Source organism: Microtus ochrogaster, linkage group LG1 (genome assembly GCF_000317375.1).
Source record: "Microtus ochrogaster isolate Prairie Vole_2 linkage group LG1, MicOch1.0, whole genome shotgun sequence".
In the NCBI taxonomy this organism is placed as follows: Eukaryota; Metazoa; Chordata; class Mammalia; order Rodentia; family Cricetidae; genus Microtus; species Microtus ochrogaster.
This window is the reverse complement of record NC_022027.1, coordinates 13,654,702-13,664,169: the sequence shown is the minus strand read 5'-3', so window position 1 is coordinate 13,664,169 and position 9,468 is coordinate 13,654,702. Positions and strand designations below refer to the sequence as shown.

General features: G+C 36.7%; 1 pseudogene; it reads left to right on the top strand.

Annotated features, from left to right (window-relative positions):
• Positions 1–9,468, top strand: part of LOC101994506 — a 37,862-nt pseudogene that overhangs the window by 14,563 nt on the left and 13,831 nt on the right.

The following is a 9,468-nucleotide window of genomic DNA, read 5'->3' as shown; positions in this document are numbered from 1 at the left end:
TATAAATAAATAAAGCATATGACAGTGTTTCTAATTACCTTTCTTGGTCAGATATAGATATAGAGGTAGAGGTAGAGGTAGAGATAGAGATCTTGGAGTTTTCATTTTTGCTTATCCACCTTGATATTCCTCGTCTCACAGGTAAAAAATATTATGTGGAGGTTGCACATAAAAGTAAACATAGCACTTTGAATTGCATACTGACAGATGAAAAATATCCAGAAAGTGGACTAACCACCCAGAATACCCAAAGTCTGCTGAATTTACTTCAAATCCTGATCCTTGCTTGTCTTGATATTAAAGGCGATATTTCAGAAGAAGGCTGCCAATAGCAATTCAAACAATCCTCAAAACATTTCTCCATTCCCACATTTCCAGGACTCATTTGCCAGAGGAAATGTCTGAAAATACAGCATAACAGGCAGAACCCAGTGCAGGGTAAAAACACAGGATTGTTTGTTAAAATAAGGAGAATTTTCTTCTTCTATCATAGTCTCAACCTAAAATTGTGTACTTTATAAACTAATACGCCTTTTACAAGGCATCAAGTGATTGCTAACCTTCTCCCTTGACCTTTCTTACCTCCTGCCCAAGCATCAGACCCCAAAGAAGAGCCAGTTGGGACAGAGCAATTGCTGGGAGGGTGTGAAATGAACTAAGCCTGGGAAGATGAGGAGCTGAAATGGAGATCTTGTAGGAAGCAAAGCCATATGGAAACCAAAGCTCAAAATCCCTGACAGATGCTTACTTGCTCCCTTGGACTTCTGTCTTCTAAAGCAAATTAAAAGATAAAATTATTAAGACTTTCAAGAAGGTGATCACAGAGCAATAAACCAAATTATCTGCCATTTGCTATACTCAGGGCTCTCCTTGTGCACCACACTCATTTTTCTTCCTTGATAACATCTGTGGATGTGTGTGCCCTTGGGGAAGGACTCCAGGAGTCTTTCAGGTAGGTATTTTCCCCTGCCTTGAGAAGTTCTTCCTCCTGAAAGTCCAAGTTTCCCTGTCCTCAGAAATCCTGAGTCCCGAACTAGTTTATCTCTGTCCGTGAACAGGTATATCTGCTGGTACATTGTCATGTGACAATTCTTTTGTCTCTCTTCAGGTGTTTTTCCATTTGTCTTTTCTTGAATTCCTCATTTCCTAGACCTGTTGGATAAAACTGCAACTGTAACATTCCTAATGATATTCCATAAATTCCATCAACTAGAGTCTATTATTTCAAGAATTTTTATCAGTAAATAAATGTCAACAGTGCGAATATCATGAACTGTAATAATCTCTATCATCAAGATACTTATGTAATGACTGTTCTGATTTTGAAACAAAGCCTCTGCTTGAGGATTATGGGCATCAAAGAGGCAGTCAAAACAATAGAAAAGTTTAGGATATAAATGCTCCCCATCAGGTATCTTCTTTGCCCCTGCCGGAGATTACTCAGTACAAAAGCACCATGTTGGGTAAGACATGTTCCTAAACAAAATGTTTTTTAATGGCTGAGGGAGAAAAAACCTATTATCTAAGGACTATCAATATCGGGCACGATTAATTTTTTTTTGTAGGGAGAGTAATAGTACACACTGATTTACCATGCTCCTCTATGCTAGTAATTCACTTACAGATGCATCTTGCAGCATCTGGGAAATGGAGTGGAGAGTTTGTGGTGAAGAAGATTGTAAGAATTCATCACAGGGTCACATGGTACTACTCTAACTTAACCATCCCTGGGGTGTTTTGTGTATTTTAGATAGTGGCCTTGGGTTTTGATGGAACTTTTAGAAGGATATTTTTGGACTTGGCACAGGACTAGAAACTTCCATCTAGCTGGTAATTCAATCACTTTGCCTGTCTCTTACAGAAAATTTCACTCTGGTCATTTTTATATTCTGCGTCTAGCTTCATTTTTCCTGTTTGTACCATTTTACCATAATTTTCTAATGGTTTACTGCATGTACTATCCAGAAGACACAATGGAACTCTCACATTTTCTGTTTTTGTAGTTTTGTTTTGGTGAGGCCTCCTCATTTAGAACTATATCAAGGACGCTCATCTCTGCTCAACATATGTTTTCTGGATTATCTGAAGAGGTTGACCAATTAAATACCAGCAGAAAGGATGTGAGGTTCATCCAAAAGGAACACCAACCCCCCAAGAATTTCCTACAATGTCTCTCTTCCCACTAAAGTAATAGAGGATGATATATGTTCCAAGTGACGAAGCCCCATTAATCTTCTCAGAGTCATTGGGCCACACTAAAGTCCCAATACAGTAAATGAAATATGTTAGAAATAAAGTTTTGCTCCTTTGCTCCACTGAGCTATTGCAATACTGTGGGGTTTTTGTTGGTGTTGTTTGTTTGGGATTTTGTTGTTGTTGTTGTTGTTTAGCCTTAATTTACAGTATTATAAGGAAACTGAGATGGGAGTGGGAGTAATCAACGTAAAACCTCTATGAGTCCACATCACTATAGAAATGCCTAAGATGGGTAGAAGTGATGGGTTACCACAGGGATTAAGCAGTTCACAACCCGTTTCCATCCAAATGAAGAGTTGGGGAAAAGACCTGCCTTCAGTCTTTTCTCTGAAGTATCTCATATTCACCACAAAGTCTGGTCCTGCCCCACAGATCAGAAAGCCCATGTTAAAAATGCTTTGAACGATGCCTGGTGTGTATATAATCAGAGTTTTTAATGCTCACTCTTATTATTCTCTAGGGTCACACTTTATGAGAATAGAAATGTTTGCTCATTTTATTTGGAATTTAAACATTGGTACCTTGAGTCCTGCCTAAGACAAAGTAGACATTTGATGAATATGTATTAAAAGAACTGCTGAACGCAAATATTTGATGCTTTCCTCCTTGTTCTCTGAGTCTCTATTCTTGTTCCTTGTTAACATTTTAATTTTCCATGATCAGAATAAAGTAGACACTTTCCTTGACACACTCTATGTTTTCACTGGCATTGGCTTTCTTGCTCCATATTTCTGTCCACTGAACCCTCCTTTGTCTTGTGGGGAAAAATGTTCGTTTCATTCAGTTGACTCCATTATTCATTAAAACATAAAACAGCCTATTTTTAGTCGGAAACTTTGCACAGATGATTAAAGCCGCAAGAACAAGGATGCAAGTTAAATGTGTGAGACAATATGGGTGACAAAACTTCCCAGTTACTCGCAGCTTTGCAAGGACAGCGTTAAATGGCTAATGTTTGCCTTCCTTTGGCTTCATGCTGGAAAATATGTGAACAATGTTTATGTTAACAGACTTTTAATAGGACAATGAATTCAGACACAATTGTGGTGCTGCGCTTCTGCTTACTTAATCTGCTCTAAGATTTGTATGCAGCGTGGATATTTCCTTTTCATTATATATTTAGATTTCCAACCCTATGAATCCCTTTCACTTCCCACATACAGGCCTTAAAGGGGGCTCCCTGCTCTCACCCACTTGGGTCACTTGTTGGGTGGATTCATGCCTGTTTTCCTAGGATCTTACATCGTCAGTCTTCTAGCAGTGCTAATTAATTTCATAAATCCCCTTTTGTTTCTTGATTCCTCCCAGCTGCCCTAGTGGGGAATCTCATACAAACTCATGGGAAAAGAATATAAAACGTCAAAATCCCATATTACTAGACCGGTATCCCAATTCAATGAGCTTAGACTATTAAAACCTTTTTTCTTTTTTTTTTTGGTTTTTCGAGACAGGGTTTCTCTGTGGCTTTGGAGCCTGCCCTGGAACTAGCTCTGTAGACCAGGCTGGTCTCGAACTCACAGAGATCCGCCTGCCTCTGCCTCCCGAGTGCTGGGATTAAAGGCGTGCGCCACCACTGCCCGGCTATTAAAACCTTTTTTACAGAGTATTCTGTACTTGGAATTTGGCTGGAAATATTGGCTCCAGTATGATTATATTTTATTTAATGATAGGTTTATATTTTTTTTTTCTGTCCAAGGGTTTTCTGGCATTTTGCTTCATCTATGGACATGAAACATCAAACATTGTAAATGTGTTATTTTAATAAACTCATTCCCTCTCCCCCACACATACAAACACTAGGTAGAACTTTCCAGTTTGAACGTATTCATTTTTGATAATTCTCTTTTATTATTTTCATAATTGTTTCCTTGGTCTTTCCCTTTCCTTGAAATTTTAAAGAAGATGTATTTATCTGTTTACTTATTTCTTTGTATGTATATGGGTGCTTTCACAGCATGTGTGTCTGTGTACCATGGATGTGCAGTGCTCACAGAGGCCAGAAACTTGAGTGATAGGCAGCTGTGAGCTGCTAGATGTGCTCAGGGAACCAAACCAGGGTCCTCTGGAAGGGAAGCCTGTGTTGTGCATTGCCTTGGGCCTCTTTTGTCTTCTTTAATCTTCCCAATTATAAAGGGAATTATTTATGATTTATTACTGTTCTCCCTGAATGCCTTCCTTCTTATTTCATTTTTTTATTTCTTCACCAATTTCTATATTGTTGCTCAATTCTAGACTGAAAACATAAGACAATATGATAATTTGATCCTATCACAGCATGGCCAAGTTCTCAATTTGGCTTACATTTCATGTTGGTAAGACATATACATTTTGTGGATGATTTTTACATTACTATTGCTGAATGCTTTAATCATGATTAAATTTAATTTTTCAACTCTCTCCAGGGTCATTATTTTCCTCTTTATTTTTCTTACACCTTTTTCTTCTTCAGACTAAAGCCTATTATCAAATAACTGGAGCTCCTCTATCGTGTTAAAATGGTTAGGAATGAAGCAAGAGGCACACAGAGCTGGGAACTCTACAGATATAGGACTATACTGACTGGCAGGCCCAATTTTATTGATTCCAGCTATAGGAAAAAATTCACTTTAATGTATATGATTCCTTTATAAATCATTTTAATTACTTACAATGTAGTATTTGTAATAAAAATTACAATATATATAATAAGAAGAAAGAGCTCTTATACCAAAGCTACCCTGCTTTAATAATAGAATTTTAAATATCTTTATAAAGTTTCCAGTGTGAGTTTGATAATGGCATCATAAGCCTTGCTGCTCTCTAAAGCATAATATAAACAATGTATCTCTTTGCTTTGCCTGCTGGTGGGTAGAGATATATCCTACATACTCTTGTGTTCCATGTTTTTCATATAATGTAATTTTTACTTGACTTACTGATATTGATGTATGTATTAGTGGTTTGTCTCTTTTCATTGCTTCAGCCAGGCCTCATTGTGTACATGAACAATTAATCAATGTCCACTCCACCTTCTCCTTAAGAATCTTTGGCTAAATAGATCAGTTAGGGAGGATCACATTGTACTTTCATGTTTTGTTATTTTACCACCATCCACAGGAAATCTGAGAAGGCACCTCTTTCAGTCTTCCAGAGCAGGCAAATTCATTGTTTTCCTTTCTTTACTCATGAATGGTGCTATAGTTTTATCTAGACTGTCCCCAAGTGTCCTGTGTTAATAATAGCTTAGTTGTCATCCTGCCACACCTTCAGAAAGTAGTGACAATATCAGGAGATAAGGCTTGGTAGAAGTGTATGTGGGAACCCCAGAGCCTTAGGCCTTTCCTCTCCCTTTTCTTAGCTGACATACTGAGAATATCTTTCTTTCTTCCCAATCTATTTCCATGTTGGCTTCAATGCAGACTCAAAGTGACAAAGCCAACCAATGCTTGATTTCTACACTGGGAACCACCCAACGAAATTAAATATTGCTTCTTAAATTGTTTGTCTCAAGGTTTTTGTTATGGTAACTGGAACCTGACCAGCACATATGGAATATGGTTTTAACACTCCTTGGCAGCATGTACGATCTGTATGTAGTATTGTTTATATATCATAAGTACCCCAAAAATGGACTACTCAAGGAAATCAGGGCAGCCAGAGCCCTAAAACAGATTTCAGAAACTGCCCTCCTCTCTTACACAATTTCCCATTGCAACTCTTCACATAAAGTGTCTGAAATGTGTTATTTTGAGTTTATAAATACATATACATAGTATGCATATATACATTTAAATATATATGTATACATAAACACTCTAATACCACTAATTCTAAATTATAATTACACTATTAAATAGGAACTGATTTCTTTTCTTTTTTTTTTCTTTTTCTTTTTGGTTTTTTGGGATACGCTTTCTTTGTAGTTTTGGAGCCTGTCTTGGAACTAGCTCTTGTAGACCAGGTTGGCCTTGAACTCACAGAGATCCACCTGCCTCTGCCTCCTGAGTGCTATGATTAAAGGCGTGTGTCACCATCGCCTAGCAGGAACTGATTTCTTTATATTTGCTTCCTGTCTTAGGAACAGATGAGGAATGTTTTTCTGTTTACTTCTATATAAAAATGCTGCTTACAAAAAAAATATAGATTCTGAAGACAAAGTAAAAGAAAACAAGTATTAAGTAAAGGGCCTGAAAATAAGGTAATAGAAAATTTACATATAAACAATTTAATATCTCTCACATCTTAAGGATATTCCTCTCACAACACCCTTATTCAGCATATATAAAAATAACTATTATTATAATGGGGAATCATTGCTAAGATCTGAGATCTGCTTGTCTGCAAAATGCTACCAAAAAAGCAGATCTCAGCTATTCATCCAACTTGCTAATGTCTTATTTACCTTTCTGCATAAGCATATATTGTAAAGAACTCACAATCCATGCTTCCTCATCCATGGAGCTGACACATTCATAGAAATAACAGTAGGAAAACAAATGTACCCTCCAGGAAACAATATCGGTGGCTACTCTGATGTTTGTTTTCAGTTTGTTTTTCTATCAAGGGATTTTTGTCTGTAGAGAAAATAAATAAGTCTATAGGCTGTCATTTCTCCTTCAATTCAAAACAGCTAATGACATCCATCTTTAAAACATGCTGTTAGGTTCAAGCCTGAGCTTATATGGGGTATATTTGATAAACTCTGGCATTCAAATATATAGTGTAGTGTTCTGTGCTTTAAAACTACACAAAATGCCAGGGACATGGAGTCTGTGGAAAGTGAGTTAAGCCCGGAACTTTAAAGAAGAGGTAGGTTTTACATGATAAGTCAAATTTTCACAAGCAGTAATATGAAGAAATAAGCATTCCAAGAACACGAAAAATAATGTGGAATGCATATTCTGTACATCAGAGCACATGTGTATGAAGAGCTTAAAGTCCCTTGTCTTTCAGGTGCACAAACACAGGGTCTGATATAAAGTCATGTAATAACCATGAGATATTAATGACATCATTAATACTGGCTCAGAAACATTGAACTCAGGTGTCCAAATACTAAGATCTCTACCATTCCTCACTGCGATATTTCTTTTCACATTTTGCATTTTACTTTTTCGCAATAGCAGAACTCACCTTTGTCCTCTCCACATGTTTTTCCATAGTTCTAGGATTTTTTCTTTTCATATATTGCATTTTATTTATGTTGTATTTGAACATGCATATCATGCTACAGCTTCTTTCCTTCACTGTCTATGTCTCAGGGATAAATCTCTGATCGTCAGGTTTGATGTAGACTGCTTTGACCTAATGACTCACCTTACCAGGTGTGGAAGTTTGAGTAAGAATGGCTCCCAATAGGCTCTCATTGGTCCCCAGTGGTTGGAACTATTTAGGAAGAATTAAGAAATATAATATTGATGGACTTGTGCCACCGGGGATGAGATTTGAGGTTTCCAAAACTAGTACCATTTTGAAGACCTCTCTCTGTCTCCTGCTTATGGGCTGAGATGTAAACTCTCAGCCATTCACACCACCACACTTTCTGTCATCATGACCTCTAAATCCCTGGAATCTGGAGTTTATTCCAAATTAAAAGCCTTCTTCTCTAAGTTGCCTTGGCAGTGGTGTTTGGTCATAGCAACCAGAAAGTAACTAATACATCAGGCCTCAAGGGTTTCTTTATCTGTTCTTAAATGATTGACCATATTGGGCCTATTCTCTCTTTGTCTTTGACCATTCCGGTATGGTATTCATAATGCATCATCTCTTGTCCTAGAAATTCAGCCTGAAAAAAAATGGTTTCTTTTAGTGTCGTCTGGGCCACCAGTAAGGATAAAAGAAAAAAGAGAAAGGATGGGAGGCTTTGATTCTTTTATATATTGAATCTGAAGTGTCCTTCAAATATGTGAGTATTTGATCATTTGGTCCTCAAGCTGATGGTGCTATTTTAGGGGTTGGGAAACCTTTAGGAGGTGGAACTAACAAAAAGACATGAGTGATTAAGGGGCATATCTTTGGAGCTATAGTTCAATCTCATTTCCAACTGACCTTTCTCATTTTCCAGGTGAACACTGTATCACAAATGATTCTGATGTCATTAGTAGTCATCAGCTACTGTGCCATTCCTCCTACAGTGGACTGTACCAAAGGCTAAGCCATAATAAACTCTGCTCTTTAAAGTTACTTCAGTGAGGTATTCTATTACAGAAATTAAGACATGTCATTAACTCAAGTTTCTTTCAGAAATTAGCATATCCTTATATGTCTATGTGTGCAGTAAATGTTGATTACCTTACTTCCATGAGATATAGCAAAATAATAATGCACAAAGATATATTCAAGGGTAATATAACTCTAACTTGAACAATTACTTGGGTTTATATCAAAAAGACTTTAAATCAAATACTATCAAATTAATATTTAATTCTTTATATGAAGAGGAGCATTGGAATAATAAACAAAACACTATTAGTGGCTTCTGTTGGTGGGTTCATATGGAGGTAAAATCAAGGGCTAGACCAAAAGAGAATGTGGTGTACAAATGAGAAGAAAGTTCCAGAGTCCTTGCTCTGAGATTAGAACAAAGAATCGTCACTGTGAATTTGCCAGCTGGTCTTAGAGGTTGATTTTCCATAAAAGAGTGAGATCAATGAGAGGTATTAAGCAGTAATTTTTCAAGGCCAGCTTTATCATACTTCTACTAATTTAGAAGACTTGGAGTGATCAAAATAAATTTCTATCATCTTCATTCACGGTTATAGGCTTGTGATTTTGCATGCCAAAGTAATTAGTAACTAGCAAGAATTATTTTGTAAAAAATAATTAGAAATATGTAGGACTTAGAAAATAGTCTAACATAATGTACTGTTACCTGCAATCAATAGATCTAAAAGGAAAAATATATTAGAGAGGCAAATTAGTTTCTGAAATACAGAGTTTGAAATTTTATAGAATAAAATTAAAATAAGACATAAATAGCAAAAATGAAAACCTGAATTTAAGACAGGGGCCTGTGGATGTAGAGGATGATAGGGGTGAAAGGGAGAAGAGACCACAGGGTACAAGAGCAAACAAAATGCATAATATATTTGAAGGAGATAGCAAAGAGCAAATTTAGTCAATACAACAAAGAAATAAGCTGGATTTGGCTTTATCAATAAAGTCTACAGGTTTTATGCACCCTTCCCTTCAAAAACTTCCCTTTAAAGGGCTAGAAAGCTGATTGGTAGTTAT